Source organism: Alligator mississippiensis, chromosome 2 (genome assembly GCF_030867095.1).
Source record: "Alligator mississippiensis isolate rAllMis1 chromosome 2, rAllMis1, whole genome shotgun sequence".
Lineage (NCBI taxonomy): Eukaryota > Metazoa > Chordata > Crocodylia > Alligatoridae > Alligator > Alligator mississippiensis.
The window spans coordinates 124,091,069-124,114,092 of record NC_081825.1 but is presented as its reverse complement, the minus strand read 5'-3'; the positions used below and the strand labels follow the sequence as shown (position 1 = coordinate 124,114,092).

The window sequence follows — 23,024 nt, the reverse complement described above, 5'->3', positions numbered from 1 at the left end:
AAGACGGGCCCGGCTCGCCCCCAGCCCGCACACTCTCCAGCAAGACAATGGGCAGGAGAGGGCCATGGCCTTCTAGAACCTACCCCCAACATACCACCTGCCTAAGGGGCTGCAGTTGGATCAGTCAATCAGTAAACGAGGGGAAGTTGACTGCCTGACCTGGAGACAGGAAGGAGACAGGAAGCAGAAGTGAGGAGGAGCTAGAGGGGATAATGTTTGCATGGAGAGGGAGGACTACCAGAGGGTGAGAACTAATCCATGCTGGAAGCGTTTATTTTGGGGATTGTTTTGTATTTGCAATTGAGCCCTGTGGTGCCGATTAACCCGGGGCTTTGAAGTTTGTGTTTCTGGGAACACACGACAGGTGTGTTCATTTGGATTGTTTGCTTTTCTCTGAGCCCTGGGCAGCAGAAGAACCCAGGGCATTATAGTTTGTGTTTCTGAGCCCAAAGAAAGACAGTTGCTTGGACCAGATTAAAGGACAAGGACTGATTTGAGCCAGGCTAGCCAGCAAGCTGCCATAGTCCCCCATAGAGCACTCAAGCATGTAAATAATCCCACTGGCTTCAATAGGAGTACTTATGTTTTAAAAAACAGTGCTTTTCTTAACTGGGCTTCCATTCCTGTCCTTTCTGCCAAAATTTCCAACCAAAATGCTAAGTGGTACTGTATGTTCTAGGGAGATTTTCAGGTATGTGGATCATGTGTCTCCTAATGGCAAACAATGGCCAGACTGTTAACTTTGTTTGAATACACACCATCAATTTGGTCATTTATCTGAAACTTCTCTTGAATTTCCCAAATTCTGAAATTCAGTAAACTGAGCTGAAAGAAAATGTAGAAATAAACCATCTTTTCAAATTCTACTGAACTGGAAATCAATCGGTACTTAACCATTTCTGGCTCCAACTTGGAATGTATGAAATATAAAGACACATGAAAAAATATGTAAGAAAAAATTTAACTAAATTGTGTACACACAAAATATAATGTAGGCTTGTGGTTGGGGTAAAGGTCTGGGATGCTTTTTACATTAATTTGAGCCAATTGTCCATCCCCACCAAAGCCTGACTCAAATGTTTTTTTTTAAAAGAAACCAACAAACAACTAGATAACAATTTTCAGTTCTTACCCATATGGACCTGTCCTAAATATAGATCAGTAATTTAAAATGGTACACCATTTTATTCTGAAGTATTGTTATTTTAATTATCAAACTACTGAAGTCTTAACATTAACCTCATCTATAGCAAAGAGATTTCCCCAGAGTAAAACAGTCAGTTCCTGGAAATCAGGTGCTCAGATATAGAGAATATTATTTCTTTTGCCTCATTCTCAGAAACTGACTTTGTTAGATATACTGCATAGGGGGTCTGCTTCTTTTCTAACTTACATAATTTTATACCAGTATTTCCTTTGACATTAAGTGAGTTAGCCCTGATTCACATCAGTGTAAATGAGAGGACTGCACCAGGCTGTGGTTTTTATTTCAAAGAAAGAAAAAAAAAAGAAGGAAAAATAGCTTACAATTTACTACAGATAAATTAGTTCTAAGAAATGCCCTTGCCAGGTAACGGCATGAGCTTCAGTTAAGAGTGGGTTGTAGCAGATATAGTTTCTTGAAAGACTTTGTAGAAGCAACATGTTCTGAGAAAGGATTTGAGGAAGAAAAGAGAAGATGAGACCTTTTTGAGTATCAGAGTAATGGAATACTAGGCTTGGGAGGGATATCTGGAGATTATCTAATCTAATCCCCAATGTCTGTGGAAGAAGTTGAAAATCTGGGAGAGGTTGAAATGGGCAAATTAAACATCTGGAAGAAGGACTTAGGAAGGGAAATCAGAGAGGAAGGAAGGAGGGCAAGGAATTAGACACTTCAATTCTATGAACAGAAGTAATACTTCAGGCTTTTAAAGGGTTGAATGAGAAGCTGAAATACATTGAGGGAAGAAGAAAGAAATCTAGTGAAGAGACACACAGCACTGACAGAAGTGACATTTTGTCACATGCTCAGCCACTGAAAGTGCTGTACAACTATGCACTGACAGAAGTGCATGGCTGCTCTTTAAAAAGTGTCTGATTGCATGACAAATGAACCCTCATTACATGAGGGTTCAGATGAAGGCACTCCAAAGCAGAGAACCTTTATTAACTTCTGTTAGTGTGTGCTGGGAGAAGGGCTGGAGCAGCACAGGCCCATCCCCAGTGCTATCTTCATGATGGGAGAGGGGGGAAGGGAGTTCCATCTGGGGTTTGCTCAGCCTGTGATTTGGAGCCTCCCTGAGGTGAGGGGGGAACTGGGAAAGGGGGCAGGGCTAGGGGACAAAGCTGCAGACACACAGCCCCTCTCACCCAGGGGTGGACAGAAAAGGGGCCCAAAAATGGTAATTTTTTTCTTATTATTGTCATTATCTCTGGTGAAAAGGGACCTGGAACTAAAAGTTCACCTGGGTTCCTGGGTTGCCAGGACTCTAGGTATGGTGTTGCTCTCACCCCTCCAAAGTGGAACTTGATCTCCTACCCTCCTGACCCAATAGCGAATAACTGTTGGGTTGGGAGGTTCAGTCTAACTTGTGGTGCTTTCTGTGAAGCACCACAAGTTAGACCAAGGAGTTGTACATGTATTAGCATGCACAGAGAAGGCAATAATATTAACTGGGCAGCTAGAGAGAAAATTATTTTGGCAGCAGGGGTTTGGATGAGATGGAGGGGAACAAAGTGAGAAATGGGGAAGCCAGAGACACCAAGAAATGTAACAGTCAAAATGAATGAGGAAAAGGCATGAGCAAGGGCTTTTAGCACCAAATATATAGAGGAAAAAATGTGTTTTAGAGGTCAAAAGCCTAGTCATGCTAGCCTGGCACATAAAGCTAGCCTGATTAGGGTACACCACCATCTGTAGCCGAGGACACACAAGGGAGTGATATGGCTAGCAGCATGTTGGAACATTGTGTTTGGGCAGGGGGCAGGAAGGGATAGGACTTGGTAGGATCTGTGAAGGACTGAGAGGAATGACTTCAGTTTTTGTCAGACAGAATTTGACTTGGCAGCAAAACACCTAGGCTGAGATGTCTGAGATGGAAGTGTTAAACAAGAACTGGCTTTAATTGTGTTTTGAATGATCCAATGGATTATATCTATTGTCATTAATTCAATGTGCTACATTGTCTCAGTGGAAACAACTGAAATCCCTCAGAATATTCTAGCATTCCCCATGAAAGCATTGTTCAAGACTCCATATAAATGGCTACATAACAGCAATAAATCATCCCTTTTAATCCAATGTCTCTTATAATACTGATTAAGTTTTTTCACCAAGGATGTTTTGTTTCAAATTACAGAGAAAGAAACACTAAGCAAGTTGATGTGAACTAGAGATACAGAAGATATATCATTCATTTTCATAATGCTCCCAATGTCAGGTTGCTATTCTTGCAGTTTTGTGAAAAGCTGCCAGCTTTATGTTATAAAGTATCCATAAATGATGATTAATTAATCCATTTCGGTGCTCTACTCTGAGCAAACAAACCTCAGAGTTAATTTAATTCTCCACTTTTGGTTTCAGGGAAAAGAAAAAACACAACATTTTCAGTTCACTAGAGGATATAATATTCTCAAATCAGCCATTTTCCAATTAATTTTGAATGGTGAACACAGCAGTGGCAATTTTGTTCTTGTCCATTTACTTCTATTAAGGATTCATTTTCAGTAATCAGAGAATTTTGAATCAGCTCTTTTTTACCTTAAAGGTTTGCTCCTGACACTTTAATAAATTATCTTATGGTGTTTGCTTGAAGGTAACAGAGGGGTTTTTTGTTGTTTTTTTTAACTCAACAGCCCTCTAGTTGACACAAAGTCATTTATTACTATTTCTGCCATCACCTAACTTACTTGGTGCTAATTCTGATGAAGTATCTTCAAAATATAGCAGACAGTATCAACCTCCTTAAAGAAGGAAAATGTTACAAAATAGAATTTGTAGGAAAGAAAGAACACACATTGTCCTTGAGAGATTTTCTTTATGTTCTGAGTTGTAAGTTAATTAGTTTAAAAATATGATGCTGCTAAAGGCATGAGTCTATGGAGACTAATATTTTTCTTTACCACTTTTCTCTGGTTGGAATTGGGCAGCTGGGTAGAGGAGGAAGGAAAGTGAGATTTACAAAGAAAAATATTCAAAAAACGTGAGCAAGGATAAAGCAATTTAATCATGCACCTGGAGTTGGACGATAAAAGTGGCCTCAACTTTTATTTTTGTACTGTAATTTTTCTATCACGTTATCAGTGCTAACAGGATTTCTTGTTATAAAAGGAAATATCTCAGGCAGGGGGGTGTGCGATTGTGCTGTAGATAAGTGTTCTTTTGTAGCGTGCTATCTTTCAATACAAATGTAAGTGGGTTTTCACTGAACTGAAATATATGTTATGGAAGAAAAATAAATGAAAACGTTTTCACAGCCAAATGTGTGTAGATTATTGGCCTTTTTGTATATAAGAGAGCTAGAAGACTCACAGCTATCTTAATTCCATCTATCTCTTTCTCATGCAAAATACTCATGTCCCCAACAAGGTGCTCTGCATGGGCTGAACCCTGTGATGGTCACATCAGTGGGACTCTATATGGGAGGTTACCCCATTAAAGTCAATAGCAAAACTTCTACTAAGTTCAACAGGGCCAGGTTTTTACCTGTCACATCATGAAGTCCCTTGAACAGAGCCATTCCCACTGTGCCCACATTATTGGAGCCTGCTAATTCCAATTCACATACAGCTATTATTACTTGCGTGTGTCTCACCTGCCATCCTTCCTATTTTCTTGTTATATGCAGAGACAATTCATTTATAGGACCCTTGTTAGAACTTCATTATGAATTACTTCTAGATTACAGTCTATTTCCTACAATGCCCAAGGTTATTTTTTATTTTTTCTACAGCTATGCTCAGAGAAACAAAGCAAATAAAAAGAAACATATTATTATCACTCAAGAAGTTTCATAATAATATCCACAAACCTCTTGTGGAAAGCATAAATTAACCCCTCTGCTTTTACTTTTAATATTCTAAAGCATTATTGTGAGATTTTCATCTGTTTGCATGATGAGAGTAAACTTAGAAACAAGAGGAACACAATGTTCTAAGTATGGCACATGTTAGATCTAGAGTCTAGATCTAACAGACTGGAAATAAACGATAACACTATAGTTACCGTAAAATGTTTAAAGTGTTAATGTATTTAAGTGGCCTTGAATATTAAAAATGTTCCATAATACTAATATAAAGCTCAGTACTTTTGCTATTTGTGGTAATTTTTAAGTCAGAACAACAACACAGCCTATTAGGAATTGGCCATAGATCTTCAATAATGGAGTTTGATGTTTTTGGTCATAAGTCAGATTTTGTTATCCCCACCTAACTTTCTGCAAAAGAAACCAATCTTCCTGGAGTTTCATATGCTATATCTCCTCCCAGGGGAGTTCTCAAAGAGGCTTGGTGAAAGTAGAACTAGGATATTAAAAGTATGATATATTAAGTACTCCTTTCAAATCTTTTCTTTTTTCCCCCATTTTTTAAAAACTGACAATATCTCTAAAATGACTTTGCCCAGATGCTTCAAATGTGATTGGCTGTGTTGGCTTTACTAATACACATCTTTTCAGTGTACACATCCTTTCAGTATATGTTGGGGGTAAGGAAATCATGGTGGTGAACTTGCATACATGCATAATAAAAATAAGTATACTTTGTAGTATTGTGTGCTGAGTGGCTCACTGTTTATTAAAGCAATATAATTACAAAGAACCAACTGATGGATGAAGGAGGAGCTTGGAGGAGCAAAGAAAAAAGAAACAACGTGCCCTGCTGTTTCTGCTCACATGTTGCCATATAGCCAAAAGTCAGGAAACAGAGGAACTGGAAACCTGAAGTATATACTACTTCTTGAAAGATATTGTGTATATTAGAGATAGCATTTGCTCTTCACACCTCGCTGCACTGGTTTATGTTCATGCATGCACAAACATCCACCCCTGGATGAAGCAAATTTGTTGCTTTCTGGAGTTCATGGACAAGGATGCAGAGAAACCTAGCTTAGTGCATCAAGGTATGATGGACACAGAGCTGAAGGTGTCTCAAAAGCATGGGTTCCTTTCAGATTTTCTCCTTTAGTTATTCCCAAAGTTTGGCTCATGCTTGTAAAGAGTTTTTTATAGGCTCAGTAAGGTTTAAAATGTTTTGATATTTATTTAAATTAACTTGCTACTGGCAGGTATGGATTTTAGCTTGGGAGAAACTGAGAAAGAAAATGTGAATGGTGGAGGTGTATAATGGATGATAATAAAAATGTACTTAGCTTACAATGGAATTCCATGAAGTTACGATAGTTTTGGAATGGAGGTCATGAAGGACAACAGAAAACTGAAAACCTAGATTGTATTATGGCTATTAGATCCACTGAAATACCCAATAAACATATAATATTGTTTTTTATCTACTTTTTCTGAGAGTAGATGGACTTATTTTGGCTTTGGTTCTTTGTTATAATGCATTTTTTGTTATCACTTGCTGGCTTAATAAAGAACTACTTTGGATTTAAAGGAAGCTTTTTGGAAAAAATAACTCCTTTGCTTTTATTTATAATGGGATAATATTTAGGGTTGTATTTATTAGCTTATCTTGTCGGTTAAACATTTATGAGTCCATTCTTTATAACCCGTGAAGCAAGGGAGTAAGGGAGATGAGCTAGAAACAGGTACTGTGAGACCTTGTGGGCACTGAATTCATGTAATATATAATACGATCTGTCCAATTTAAGTATGTTGGAGCATTTCTCTAGGGAATGAATGAAGAGTACTGGTTAAGAAATAGGGGATGAATCCACTTGCTTTTGAACCTGGACATAGAATATTCTCATTAACTGTAAAGTTTAGGGATGAGTTGCTTAAAATGATTTGCTGAATTAGAAAACTATCAGCTGCCATATGAAACATTTCAGTTAGAGGTTGCATTGATTTTTCAATGTATAGGGAATGTACACAGTCTTAAAACAACACTCATAGTAATTATCAGTTTATAATAAAACCGATTACAAGAGAAAGTGGCAAGTTTGGAGGGAAAAATTTACATATTTGTAAAGTTCACATTTTTAAAGCAAAGGAAGAGGTTTACTTTGGTAACTATTTTATTTCCTTCAATATATTGTTCTTTGGTACATTCAGGAAACCAAATGAGAGACCGACTATACATACATTTTACAAGGGCTGGTCAGAAAATAATGCCTCCTAAATTATATCTCCTAAGCAAGCTATGGACATAGAGGGAGTTCTTCTTGTTGACATCTTGCCAAATGGAGCCACAGTACATTCTGGTTAAGACCCCAAAGTAACTGAGGCATCACAGGCAAGGAGCCTAACAAAAAAAGTCTAAGGTCTTGCTTCTGCATAACAGTGCTTGCCCACATACCAGCTTGTGCATCACAAAGGCAATCTCATTCTTTGGATAGACTGTGCGGCTCATTACCCTATACTGCCCAGAGGAGGAAGGACAGATTGCAAAGGCAATATTTTCAGGATGAAAGCAAAGTGACAGAGGTTCTGTGACAGTGCTTGCATGTCAAGGACAAGGATTTTTATAATGTTGAGTCATATGACTCAGTCACCAGTGCAAAAAGGCCACTGATAGAGGAGGAAAGTATGCTGAAAAACAGCTGTTTTCAGAAATGATGTACAATTTTTTCATGCAAGTGTCAATATTTTTTCAATAATATTTGTATGAGAAAATTAGGAGGCATTTTTTTGAATGGCCCTCATAGGCAAGGTATTATGTTGTGATTAGCACATCACAGTTCTCAGACCAAATGAGCACTGTTTCAAATGTAAACAAGTAGCCTAACATTTGAATTTAATGATAGTTATTTTGTCCCCCATATATACCAATAATAGCAAAGAAAGGGGTTCATACACAGTCAGTTGAAACTTTCAGGGAATTTGATAGAAGAGAAAGGGAGGAAAAGAAGTGTGACTTGATGCTAAAAATAGGTGTTAATGGGAATCAGAGAATTGTACAAATATATCACAGAAAATGGTAAAGGAGTGCTAGAAAGTAGGTTCATTAATAAATGAGAAGTAGAATGAAATAAATGATTACTGAAAAATTATTGAAATGGTGCAGTGAACTTTTTTAAAAAGAAATTCTTTACAGGGAAGTTTATATATTTAGATGATTTAATGAAGAAAAATTTAAGAAATAGCTTTAAAATGACCTCTGAATATATTTTTTTAAAGTTATAAAGAAATGAAAAAAATATTGGAAAGTTAAAGAGAAGGTAGGTTTACTATATATACATTTATATTAAGATAATGACTATCAAGCTAGTAAACAACTGCTATCTATCCATTTTCATGGAGTTGAATAGCATGTGCTTCAGTTATATTTCAATAGACGGTGTCAGAATTGGATTTGTTTATCCTAGAGAAGAGAAGGCTGAAGAAGACATAGAAATGTTACCATAGAGAAAGTGGTTTAAACTGTTTTCCATATCCACTGAGGTCAGGGCAGGAAGAAAGTGTTTTAAAAATTGCAATGAGGAAGATTTAGATTTGATATTTTGTGAAAAAAAACTCAAGTGGAACAATAATTAAGCACTAAAATAAATTGCCTATGGCATTTGTGGAATCCTCCATCATTTGAGATTTTAAGGAATAGTTTAGAGCAACAGCTGTCTGAAATTGGTTAGAGGGATGGACTAGATAAGCTTTCAGGCTAGGGACAGACATTACACACACACTGGTTTAAGTGATCAGAAACTGGTTTAAACCTGCAACAGAACAGATGTTCAGTGAACATAAACCAGTTTGAAAATGGCTGAAACTGGTTTGAGATGAACCTGGTTGAATGTAGTATCAGACTTAACTGATTTGGCTCAAACCAGTTTATGCAATGTCTGTCCCAGACTCCTTGCTGGTTTAAGATAAACCAGACTCCCCGAGCATCCTGGCATGCTCTCTGGGCTGGGCAGGCCTGTCTGCTCCACAGCAGAGCTAGCCCCTCCCTTCTGCCCCCTGGCTGTAGCTCCAGCAGAGACTTGCAGGCACACAGCCTGGCTTCTCACTGTTAAGCAGGGATTATTCCCTCTGCTTCTCTGCTTTACACAGACACCGCAGCATTAGCTAGCAGACCACATGTTGGCTACAGTCCATGCTGTGGCAGACCACAAAGGCAGACAGGCTTTTTGGAGCTAATCAACAGGTAACATAATGTCCTTCCTTAGAAGAGGTGTTTAAGAAGAGCTCCATTAGTTAATGGAGAGAGGCTTTCTTTCCTTAATGGGTTGATAAACACTGAGTTAGGGGTGATAAACTTTTCCTGCTGGGCAGCTCAGGAGGGGGTGGAATAATAAGAGCATCCTGTTGGGGCCTGGTCATGCTTCTCCTCAGCTCAGCCCTGTGGAAGGGAATGGTGGGCTGCTCTAGCTCCCCACCCTGCAGCCTCTAGCCTGATCCACTGCAGGCATGTGCCCACATTTCTGAAATGAAAAGGGAATGTCTGTCCACCTCCAAATCAGTTCAAGCTTTGCAGGTTAGACTAACCTGCAAATATTGAATCATTTCAGGCTCAGGCTTTCTCAATTTCTGTCCCTAGCCTCAAAATCCTGTCTATTCCTGCTGAAATGTTTCAACAGCAAGATGGAATTGATTGATCTGATGAACCCTAGAACAGCCTTTAAGAGCTTATATATAATTTAAAAACATTTATAACAAGGTAATGATTTTTAAAATAACAAACAGGACTGATCTGGACAGTTAAAATAATTTGAGATTAAACTCCATTTGTAACAAAATAATGGAATAATTATTAAAACGAAGTCATATAATAATCTATTCTCAGTTGCACTAATTCTTTCTTACCTATCAGTCAGCATAACATTCTTTACACTCTCTTAAGGCCTACTTATGTTGCCAGAATGAAGTGGAGTGTCCCTGGAGCAAATGAGATTCAGGCTCAATATATATATATATATGTATATATATACATATACACACACACACACACACACACACACCCCTTAATAAAATTAAGAGGAAAAAATGCACAGATTATTAAGGAATGGTAGCTTTCATATGCTTAGATCTTCATAAATTCTTTGATAGTGTCCAATGAAATATTATACTCCAAAATATTTACAGTTGTCTTGAACAATACGTGGAATTTCATTTTAGAAGTACTGAAAGCATTAAAAATGCTGTAAGAGTTTCCTGTTTGGGCAGGCATTTTGTAATGCAAGATAGGCTGGGTTACTATTTAAGGAGCTTTTGTTTTGTAATCTATCACATTTGCTTTTAGCTGTTATTTCTGTTTCTTACTGTCACTTATTGCATAAGTTTTTAATTATGAAGATATTTAATGGTAGTCAATGTGCTGAACATTTCCATTAATAATCTGGAGGAGGGATACATCTAAAAAATGTTCATAAAATTTGAAATGGAACTAAACCAGACTGTTTATCAGCGACCACGAGCTGATCACCTTCACCATCCGCCGAAAAGCTGGCAAGTCAGTCAGCAACACGCAAGTCCTTGACTTCAGGAAAGCCGACTTTGACAAGCTCAGGAGGCTTGTCAGTGAGGCCCTAAGGGACTGTGACCACAGGGAGAGGGGAGTTCAAGAAGAGTGGTTGCTCCTCAAGGGAGCGATCCTCAATGCACAAACTAAGTCTATTCCATCTTGGAGGAAAGGCAGCAAGAGGGCACAGCAGCCCCCCTGGCTCTCCAGGGACCTAGCAGACCTCCTGAGGTTAAAAAGAAAGGCCTACAAAGGATGGAGGATGGGAGTCACCTCCAGGGAGGATTATTCTGCACTGGTCCGGTCCTGTAGGAAGCAGACCAGGAAAGCCAAGGCTGCAACTGAACTCCAGCTAGCTTTGAGCATCAAGGACAATAAAAAGTCCTTTTTCAGATATGTGGGGAGCCGGAGGAAAAGCAGGGGCAACGTTGGACCCCTGCTGAACCAGATGGGGCAACTGACAACTGACGCCCAGGAAAAAGCCAGCCTATTAAATAGGTACTTTGCGTCGGTCTTTCATCAGCCCCATGGGACGCCCGTGCCCGCTACAGGGCCGGGAAGTCCGGGTGAGGGTGATCCCCTGCCCTCCATTAATGCTGACTTTGTGAAGGAACATCTTGAGAAGCTGGATACCTTCAAGTCAGCCGGCCCTGACAATCTTCACCCCAGGGTACTCAAGGAGCTGGCGAGCATCATAGCCCAGCCTCTAGCGCGGATCTTTGAAAACTCTTGGCACTCTGGTGTAGTGCCCGAAGACTGGAAGAAGGCCAACGTGGTGCCTATCTTCAAGAAAGGGAGGAAAGTGGATCCAGCTAACTATAGGCCCATCAGCCTGACTTCTATCCCGGGGAAGATCTTCGAAAAGTTTATTAAGGAGGCCATCCTTAATGGACTGGCCGACGCCAACATCTTAAGGGATAGCCAGCACGGGTTTGTTGCGGGTAGGTCTTGCTTGACCAATCTCATTTCCTTCTACGACCAGGTGACCTATCACCTGGACAAGGGAGATGAGATTGATGTCATATATTTTGACTTCAAAAAAGCCTTCGATCTGGTGTCCCATGATCGTCTCTTGGAGAAACTGGCCAATTGTCGCCTTGGGTCCCCCACGATCCACTGGCTGGAAAATTGGCTCCGGGGTCGGACCCAGAGGGTAGTAATTGATGGAAGTCACTCATCGTGGTGTCCTGTGACCAGTGGGGTCCCTCAGGGCTCTGTCCTTGGACCCATACTGTTCAACATCTTCATTAATGATGTGGACACTGGAGTCAGAAGCGGACTGGCCAAGTTCGCCGATGACACCAAACTTTGGGGCAAAGCATCCACACCAGAAGACAGGCGGATGATCCAGGCTGACCTGGACAGGCTCAGCAAGTGGGCGGATGAGAATCTGATGGTGTTCAACGCTGATAAATGCAAGGTTCTCCACCTTGGGAAAAAAAACCCGCAACATCCTTATAGGCTCGGCAGTGCTATGTTGGTTAGCACTATGGAAGAAAGAGACTTGGGGGTCATCATTGACCACAAGATGAACATGAGCCTGCAATGCGATGCTGCGGCTAGTATAGCGACCAAAATGCTGGCTTGCATCCATAGATGCTTCTCAAGCAAATCCCGGGACGTCATTCTCCCCCTGTACTCGGCCTTAGTGAGGCCGCAGCTGGAGTACTGCGTCCAGTTTTGGGCTCCACAATTCAAAAAGGATGTGGAGAAGCTTGAGAGAGTCCAGAGAAGAGCCACGCGCATGATCAGAGGTCAGGGAAGCAGACCCTACGATGACAGGCTGAGCGCCCTGGGGCTCTTTAGCCTGGAAAAGCGCAGGCTCAGGGATGATCTGATGGCCACCTACAAGTTTATCAGGGGTGACCACCAGTATCTAGGGGAACGTTTGTTCACCAGAGCGCCCCAAGGGATGACGAGGATGAATGGTCACAAACTACTACAAGATCGTTTCAGGCTGGACATAAGGAAGAATTTCTTTACTGTCCGAGCCCCCAAGGTCTGGAACAGCCTGCCACCGGAGGTTGTTCAAGCGCCTTCATTGAACACCTTCAAGATGAAACTGGATGCTTATCTTGCTGGGATCCTATGACCCCAGCTGACGTCCTGCCCTTTGGGCGGGGGGGCTGGACTCGATGATCTTCCGAGGTCCCTTCCAGCCCTAATGTCTATGAAATCTATAAACTGGAAGAAGTAAAAATACAAAGTGAGGAAAGTGAAACACAAAAAATGAACAGATGTCAACAAAATCAACAGTAGATGTATATGCTGAACATCTTTGAATATCAAGGCACTTATTTTGGCATCCATCATATTTAGATGCCTATCCCTGGGATCATAAATTTGAAATTGATGTCTGTAGACTTAAACAACCTTTCCTGTTCAAGCAATATGCTGTAGTCTTACAGCTAAACATTTTAAAGTAGCATGTTTCAAAGATGTTGCTAGTTACTGCTACATTGTTCATTGCAAATGGTCTTATCCCATTAGTATAATGGCATGATCTTAGATTACTGGACTTTAAGGCCAGAAGGAATCATTATGATGATCTAGTTTGATATTAACACACTAGCTCAGGAAAACTCACATATATAATACTACAGAAATTTTTGCAGTTTTGATTATAGTTTGTTTTATTTCAAGCACTTTAATGCAGACTATAGCTTGCCTTCTGGACCTGCAAAAATTAATTCCACTTTAAAAAGTTACTCACAAAGATGGAAAAATATAATGGACAGAAGGATCTCATAGTATCTAAGACTTCCAGATAAAAGTGTGTGCTTATGTGTTTGGGGGGCGGGGGGAGGGGGGAAGAGATACAGAGAGACTGTTGACCTTTATTATACAAAAATAACAAAAATGATAAAAAAAAACAGTTAAAAACAACCAATTAAAACCACATGGGGCTAGGCATGGAAACAAACAGTAAACAAAGAAGATCAGTTTAAGAAAGTGACAAGGAAGAAAACCCTTATACCGTCTCCATACTGACACATTCATAATGACACTTTAAGGACCAGCCAGCCCTCTTCTACAGTATATAGGACCTCCTTGACAGCTCGGAGATGGAGATAGAGTCTGTAGCTGTGTCCAAATGAGCATGGCCATGCGGTATGTGGCACTGAAGACATGTCTGTGGCGCCATATACCGCATGTTCAATTGTATTCTGCACTGCAAGGAAGGAGCATGGGGGTATACAGGGAGGGAGGGTTCTGGCCTCTGGATATCCAGAGGTAAAAAAAAAAAGCATGGGGAAAAAAATATGGAGTGGTACACATGAGGGCAGCATGTACCCCTCAAAACCAGACCCTGGCCAGCTGGAGCCACACTCTGGCTGCTGTCCAGGCTCTATGTGGCAGGATTGTCATTGCTGCAGCCTCGGGAGGCACCCAGGGCCACAGGTAAGGTCATTGAGGCCAGCCCAGTGCTGGCCCCAGCCTCCCCTACCCCACCCAGGGTAACCTGCCATGCACCAGAGGGCACATAGCACAGGTGTTCCCTGCAGACAACTAGTGGGCAGCACAAGATATGCCTCTGCTAGTTGCCTCTGAGGAACCAAACATCCACACACATGTGGATGCAGCCTGTATATGTAACTATTTGAGTTTTTAGTTTTCAAATTAAGATCTCTTATAATGGTTTTATTTGATTTGCCTTATAAAATAATTATAATTAACAGGCAAATGGTCCTTGGTGAAAAGGCACGAGTGCTTACTATACCGTTACTGAATAATTTGGTCTTGACTGGCTATTGAAAATCAGTTTTACCTCTGCATGTCAAAAATAGATTAATTATAGAAGTAGAAGTTTTTTAAGTTCCCTTTAGTTTTATATATATATTTTGAATGATTCAAGTTTTTATTTCAGTCATTTATTTACTGTATATATCAGGCTTTTAGTAATATCAGTGGTTCAACCCCATTTGTTTGGACCAATGGCAAACAAGTAATGATGATATTATTAGGACCAGGCAAATTTTTCATGTCAGCTGCCAGAACAAACCCAAAAGGTTCAGACAGACCTCACATATGTTTCTTTTCCTGCCAAAATGAAACCAAAAAATATTCATTTTCAGGAGCTTGTAATAAAATCCAAGGGAATGTAGAGCTGGATTCACAAAACTGCCTGGGGAAAAACTAGTACCCCCCTTGTATTAGTGTGATATATACTTTATGGTTGTAAATGGATATATACAACTGATCATTGTTTTGGGTCTTTAAAATAGTTTTATGCTTGTGAAAAGGTGGCACACTGACATGTTTTAAACACAGTTCCTGTATGTGTGTTTGATACAAAACCTACTGACTTCATTAGTTTAATGCAACTATTTATCTACAAAACGGATACTGGAATCAGAGCAATCTTCCACACCAGTGATTCTTTGGGAAGGGACTGTCTGGGGCTTCTAAAACCCAGTAGATAGAACTCAAAGGAAAGATGTTTTGATTGATCTGCTACCTATCCTTTGCCTAATGCTAAATCATTCCCACCAGACATGACTCAAAACACTGTTAGAGAGAAAAAAATATTGGTATAGACCACAATACATTATATAGAAGATAATTTTCCTTTGGAAGATTTCCTGTAGCTCTTTCTGACAAACCCTTCATACAAATTCAAACTAGCCCAAATGAAAAGTTTACTAATAACAATCTGGTCTATGCTGCAGGCTTGTGTCAGTGGTACTCAAGTTCTGCCAGGAAATGAGAGAGTGTTTACACTTAGAGCTCCCTTGCAGTGGCAGTACCCCTTTCTTTTGCTAGTATAATTACGCCATCCATCTCAATGAAAGTAGGCTTCTACCATAGTCTGGCAGCTGACAGAAGGGACTCAAAGGTAGTTTTACACCTTCTGCCAGTTGCTACCATCTCCTCAGCAGCTGGAGTCTTCCCAGTCTGCACTTCACAACCTCCTGGTACAGCTGCTACAGCAGAGTTACATGGAGCAAGCAGAAGCATACAGAGGTGAACAAAGTCTGATGACTTGGCTATGGCAGTAGAGTCCGACAGTAGAAAAAAACCTTATTTTGGGATATTTTTTGCTAAAGGTGTAAACATTTAAACATTTTTAGCATTCCAAATTAATGACTAAACCTCCTTAGCTTATATTTTTGAAAAATGGACTTTCCCCTACCCATTATGGCTCTTATCTGAATACATGCATCTTTTACATCTCAAATTTCAATGGACTTTTGCATCTATTCAGGTTTGGAAATCAGTAAGAACCGCTTTTAAATTTTAAGTGACTTTTCAGTTTGGGTGGGAAATGGGATCTTTATATAAATGTCTGCCTCTCTTCCTCAGAACCATATTGTGACATTTTCCTTTATATCAAACATTTACTCATAGAATAAATGCTACTTAAGTAAATAATGTGAGTAATTGTTCACTATTACTGAGGGATTCACAATCTGACCCTTGTAACAAATAAATCTTAGCCAATCTAACACCTTATTATTTTGTAATGTTACTACTCAAGATTTGATTAATCTTGAAAATTGCTTTACTTATCAAACTAATTGCAAAGTAGTTTAATAAAACCTTTTTTGGTGTAGTCTACCAAACAGTAAAACATTCATTTATGAATGATACTTGAAAAAGTGGTAAGAAAGGCAGCAGCTTTCATGTATATTGTTGCATATGAGGAGGGGTGACAAAGTTACTGTCCCTGTTAGCTTTAGAAGAACATAGTTCATTGCTTTTCATTTACTATCCTACACTCACTGCTGAATTCCTGAAATTCTCTGAATAAAAGACACCTATTAATTAAGTTGCCACTTCATGCTTTGAAGGCCCAGCTTTTAAATTGTCTGAGATAGTAATTTTCCTATAGGTACTAGAAGTAGAATTCAAATGTTGTGCCCATTCAGTGAGCAGGACCACAGCCATTTACTCTTTTTTAACTCTACTGGGTACTACTCCAGGTTCAGTTCCTTGCTTAGAGGTAATGGACCAGTGATCTGTTGTATAACATATGGTTTGTAATGCAGAGAGGCCCATTAGATCAATGGCTATGGAGCTGAAGTGCATGCTATCCTCCAGTGACTGATAATGGAATTCAGCTTTGATCTTGTCTTGCATTCTGTTGCTTTTGAATTGCTATTCATATAAGCTTAATTTAGTCACTAACTTACTTGTGTGTACATCTTCCAGGAATAACTTTTGCTACTATTTGTTCATGTAATTTTAGGTTCCCCTGCTTTTATTTTTAGAAATCATAGAAATCATAGAAAATTAGGGTTGGAAGAGACTTCAGGATGTCATTTAGTCCAACCCCCTGCTCAAGGTGGGACCACCGTCAACTAGAACATCCCAGCCAAAGCTTTGTCTAGCCAGGTCTTGAAAACCTCCAAAAATGGAGATTCTACCACCTCTCTGGGTAACCTGTTCCAGTGTTTTACTACCTTCCTTGTGAGAAAATTCTTCCTAATCTCTAACCTAAACTTCTCTTGCTGCAACTTAAAGCCATTTTTCCTTGTTCTGTCATCTGCCACCACTGAGAACAGTCTAGTTCCATCCTCTTTTGACCTCTGCTTCAGATAGTTAAAGGCTGCTATTAAATTCCCCCCTCCATCTTTTCTTTTCTAGACTAAATAAGCTCAGTTCCCTCAGCCTCTCCTCATAAGTCATGACCCCGCCTCTTTATCATTTTTGTTGCCCTCTGCTGGACTCTCTCCAATTTGTCCTCATTGTTTCTGTAGTGGGGGGCCAAAACTGAGCACAGTACTCCAGATGTGGCTTCACCAGTACTGATTAAAGGGGAATAATCACTTCCCTTGACCTACTGGCAGCACTCCTACTAATGTAGCCTAGTATGCTGTTAGCTTTCTTGACAGCAAGGGCACACTGCTGGCTCATATTCAGCTTATTGTCCACTGTAACCCCCAGGTCCTTTTCTGCAGAGCTGCTGCACATTTATTTTTGCACAGTTAGCAGAAAGATCAAAATTATATGATTTTCATTTAGCTTCAGGTAGTTAGATAATAGCACAGAGCAATTGTGCCAGCCAAATGGCCATTACCACACTGAATTTATTATATCTTGTAGCTACAACTAAATATGACATATTATGAAACAAAATGAACTATTTACCAAAAGAGAAAGTGCTTTACCTTGCACAACAGTAGGTCTTTTAACTTCTGATGACCTAGCTTCAAAACCTTTTTTTTTTTAGGTTTCAACTGAAATCAGTTTAGTTGCACTACTGTTCTCCTCTCTATGTTATGACATATGTGCTCCACCAGAACAATTTCTTCTAAGAAACTGATGGCTAGAATAGTAAGGGGAACTAAGATGGCTGGCTCGGCTGTGTGCACTGGGGTGGAGATCGAGGTGGGGTGTGAGAAAGAACTACTTGCACTCTTTGGTTAGGTACAGAAATTAAACATTAACTGGAAAAAGTGATTGGAAACCTATCTAAACCTGTAATAGAACAAAAGTTCAGTGCATATAGACTGATTTAAAAATAGCAGAACCCAGTCTAAGGTAGACCTGAAAGGATGTAGTATCAGATTTAATCAGTTTAGGTTAGATTGATCTATCGAACTTCTTTACCAGATCCCCTCCTGACTTAACATAGGCCACTGTCCTCCAGCATCCCAGCATCCTTCATGGGCCCCTGCTCACCCCTTTCACAGGGTGGGAGGGCTAACCTCCACCCATGTTTATTTGGACTGGCCAAGCACCAGGCTGGCCCTGGCCACAGGCTGTCACAGAGCTGAGGCAGCAAAACCTTTGCAACCCAGCCCTGCATCCTACCTGTACTTGTCAGCTGTGCAGGGCCAGGGGAAAGGGGGAGCAGGGGTTCCTACTGCCACCTCAGCCAAACCAGACCCAGCAAGAACAATGGTGGGGGGAGGGCATATAGCAGGGGCTTCCCCTTCCCCTGCTGACTGGCACAGCATGGCTTCTGTCTCCAACTCTGTGCCTGCCATCTTTCTTTTCCATCTTAAAGTAGTAGAAAGAAGAAAAGGCATTGAAGTAACTACGGGTGAAGAAAATTACAATATTTTGAAACTTTAAAAATATTAATTTGGGAATGGGTAAAACTTAGTTTATTCTGAGACATCATATACAGTTGATCCATTCCTAATTTCAATGCACCATATCCTAGAGTATTGTTGTCTTCCAGGCACAGGACAGGAAAATGTCTGATAAAGTTTATGGAAGGAAATGTCATTGTCTCCTTAACACTCCTTCTCTCCTTGCACCTAAACCTGAAAAAACTCCTCTGTGGGATTCAGGATTGTATTTGGTAGAAGGAGGGAGTGTCTACATGTGTGCTTTACTTCACATTAGACTAATCTAATGTGCAGTAAAATGTTACTATCTACATGTGCACAGAAATTACTGTGCAGTAGATTAACATAAAGGCTAGTATAGACAGATACAGGTACTAGCCAATGGTACTTTACATTAATGCACCTGAACACACAGGAAGATGCTGGCTTGGAAGCAAATTGCTCCCAGTCAGCTCAGGCAGCAGGAGGCCACAACTGCTGCTTGGCTTAGCCCCAAGCTCCAGGGGAGGAGCTGTCTCCAGCTCCGGAGGCAGCTCCAATCAGTGGGAGCTCTGGACTGGGCAGGCAGGCCAAGGCAGTGACAGCCTGGTTTCCCAGGCTGGAGCTGGGGGGCTGTGCCCCATGTTCTATGCCTCTGTGGGGCTTGCCCTCATGCTGCCCTGGGTACCTTGGACCATCACAGCAGGGAAGAGGGTGTAGGAGGGGAGTGGGTTGCAGGCAGCCAGTGCAAAGGGAGGGTGAACTATGCTTTCCTCACTTGAACCCTGGAAGTAGGGCAGCTGCAGTTGCCAGGGGGCTGCCTACACCTCTGCCCAGCTGTTTCCTCTCACTCTGCATGCCTGGAGGGTGAGGGGTCCCGGCCAGCAGGTGCAGCTTGTCCCACAGCTGGAGGAGGAAGGAGGACAGGTGGGGTAGGCAAAAGGATACTGGGGGAGGTGCGGCTAGTGAAGGCAATTGCAGCTTCGGACAGGCTGGGGTGGGGAGTGTACCCCAATGCAATAGATCTGCCTGGGGGGGGGGTGCAGCCTGGGGGGAGGCACCCTATGCAATACAGCCTTTTTGTGGGGGATGCACACCTATACAATGGAGCTGCTTGGAGGGGCTGTAGGTTGGGGGGCTGCCCCATGCTTCCCCCTGAATCTAGAGGTGCCCTGACATGTGTGCCCTGCAGGTGCTGAATGCTGCGATGCTGCTGACTGCAAGCCTGGCCAACAAGAACTACAACTGTGACTTGGTGCAGCCCTACTTCTACTTTGAGGAGGAGGATGTGAGCTATTACCTGGTGGCACAGCAGCAGAGCAGTAAGCTACAACCACCTGCTCTCTATGAAGACATCTGGAAGAAGTTTGAGCTGCTGCCCACACCAATGCTGTCACCCAGCGACCACACCACCTGCCTATCTACTGCCAACAAGCTGGAGATTGTGACCGAGCTGCTGTGTGGCAATGTGGTGAACCAGAGCTTCATCTGCAATCCCAACAACAAGGCCTTTGCCAAATCCATTATCATCCAGGGTTGCACGTGGTGTGGCTTCTCAGAAGCCCTAGAAAGCCAAGCAAACTTTTTCCTGCCCTTGCACTGACTGCATACAATCCACTCCCACCTAATACCTCCTTCCCCTGCTGTGATGCTCCAAGGCACTTGGGGCAGCATGAGGGCAAGCCCCCCAGAGGCATGAAACAGGGGGCATGGCTCCCCACCACCAGACCAGGACACCTTCCTCAGGACTGGGAGAGAAGCGGAGACTACCTAAACTATCATGATAGTTTAGGTAGTCTCCGCTTCTCTCCCAGTCCTGAGGAAGGAGAATTGGTAACCAAAAGCTTGTCTATGATCTCTCCTAACTATACAGTTTGTCCAATAACATATATCACCAGAAATCCCGCATATCCATGTCTGAACCAGCATACCCACAAGATTCCAACTCTTCCACTTCCCAGGAAATATACAATATTCCTATTCAAATGCAAAACAGTCCAGGTAAAATGTGGTCTTATCAGGTAACCTTCATTTAAAGAAGCACTGAAAGGAGTAGATAAGTAACTGAACACTTCTCAGAAGGCAAATTGCACTGTCATCATCAGCACTTTTAGTGGATGCTTTGGGGCAGTGTAATTGAACATTTATACTTCATGAAATACATGTATTTGCCTTAAGGTACATTAATTATAATATAACTATCTCTCCTCCTCTTTTGGGGAAAAAAATAGCACAACTTTATAGATCTTCCATGATTTACATACACACACTGATACAAATTATATCTCATCCATAACTCAAATACTGTATCTGACTAAAGTACAGATTAGTGTCTGTGTAACAATAACTGACTTACTTTCAGTTTGGGGAAGGCCAGGATGCAGACTCACCATTGAAATAGTAGCTTCCTACATACTAAACAAACATGCATTTTCCTGTTGATGGAAGTGAAAAAATGTAGGTCTCATTGACCTGATCCAGCTCCAGGCAAAAATCAATGAAAGTCAAAAGAAGTTAGATCATGACCTTAGTAACACTTACTCCAATTTGACATTATAGATGAATAGTAAGAATAAAGACTTATTAGTAATGAATAAGCTTCTTCTGAAAATTACTAAGTAGTAGTTTGAAAATAACAGAATAGTTCTAATTAAGCTTTCTAGCAAGAGTAGGGTTTTAGGTGGAGCTTGCTCAGTTTATAACAGGCACTATATAATATGACTGCCTGTAATTGCAGGTGACTTGCTTCAGTGGCTCAATTCCATGTTCCTATTTTTTTAGGTTTTAATAAGAGACTCTTACCTACCTTATACAGTGAGATAATTGATTAGCTGTGTTGAGAATTCAACAAAGGCCATTCTCTAACCCTGCCATGAATGTGATTCACTATAGTAATGACGTGTAATTTGTAAATCTTCAGTTGTCATGGTAGCCCGGCAGGGCTACAAAAATAAATGCATACACCCATACGATCTTTCAGTAAGTAGAAATAGAATTTGATACAGTTTGCACACACCATGGGGGTCTGTTTTTCACACAGTTGGGATCTACTGTACCCTGGTTATATAAACATAATTCACACACATGCTAATTGGAATGAATCACACACTTCCAGTAGAGAATAGACCCCAACAAGCAGGAGATGTATTCAAGCAAGTGACATTATTATTAATAGGAGAGACAGTATTTCTGCAAATCTCTGGCACACCAATGGAAATGATGTCTGTGCCTTTGTTTTTGTAAAGTATGGATTAAAAAAATATGTACACACATACATGCACACAGACATATATAAACAATTGGGTGCAACCCATTTTATGACAATTTTCTGGAAAATAAAGGGCTTTCTGCAAAGTCTGAAATTTCATAATATATACTGTCATACATAATCCAAACTTTCAATAATGTGCACTAGGGATGATGCATGTATCATTATTAAGATTTTGATCCCTAAGAATGGCTATAGCTGTAAGTTACATTACATACCCAATTGTGTATCATTTCTACAAAGATGGTAGATTCCTATTATTTCAATTTAAAATGTTTTTCTATGCCAGATAGCTGTCTTCTCTGTAATCTATCTGAAAAGCAAACACCAATGTCCACTGTATTCGATTTCAGAAACTGCATAAAATGATAAACAAGTACAAGAAAAGCTCATTAACCAGACTGTGTGTGAAAGTGCCCCAGACTGCACATAGGGAAGTGTATTGTTACTATTTTATTATGCACTACTGTCAGTTACACCTCACATTCAAATGCATATTTTTTTATTCAGCTGAATCTTCAACTGGCCAGTAGAATAGGCAAGTATCCTGAGTGGCTGGACCTTTTCAAACAGTTTAGATTTCAGAGTGTGAAGCCATGAAATATTTCAAAACAAGAACCACTGGATCTTTAAATTTCTCCTTACTGTGGAAAAGGAAAAAAATCTGTTTGTTCACTTATTAATGCATTGACTATACAGCAAAGCATCAAAATGCTATATTTACAGGAAAACACATATATGAATACAAGTTTTGTGGGTTTTGTTCTGTGCTCTCACCAATTTGTTCTATGATAAGACTTGCTTTTGCTTTTACTGTTGTTGGTTGCTGCATATTTTATAGTGTGCTGCGCTGACCTGACTTAAATGATGGTAGGGTTTTATGACATGTCTTACTTCAGCTCACACATGATTAAATTATATTTCTTCCTGTCTGAATAAGGATTATATGGAACATATACGTACTTAACTCAGGTTTGGGAGAGTACATGTCAGAATTTCACATGTGTGATGCAGTTCAGTAAAATAACAGCTTTTGATGAGGTAATGATAGAAAATCGTAAAAGTAAGAAGTAAAACTCAAATGGTAACAGTATAGATATAAAGCTGTTTTTTCCCAATGCTATCCAATAATATTTTCGAATGCTATCCTCTTGCCATTCATGGGGGATATGTTCTCGTATCCCCCATGAATGGCAAAA

At 40.5% G+C, this 23,024-nt stretch overlaps 1 protein-coding gene across 1 annotated transcript in view; it reads right to left on the bottom strand.

Moving 5' to 3' along the window:
* The window catches only part of NDST4 (N-deacetylase and N-sulfotransferase 4), a 182,127-nt gene that overhangs the window by 66,418 nt on the left and 92,685 nt on the right, over positions 1-23,024 (bottom strand). The window lies entirely within an intron of this gene.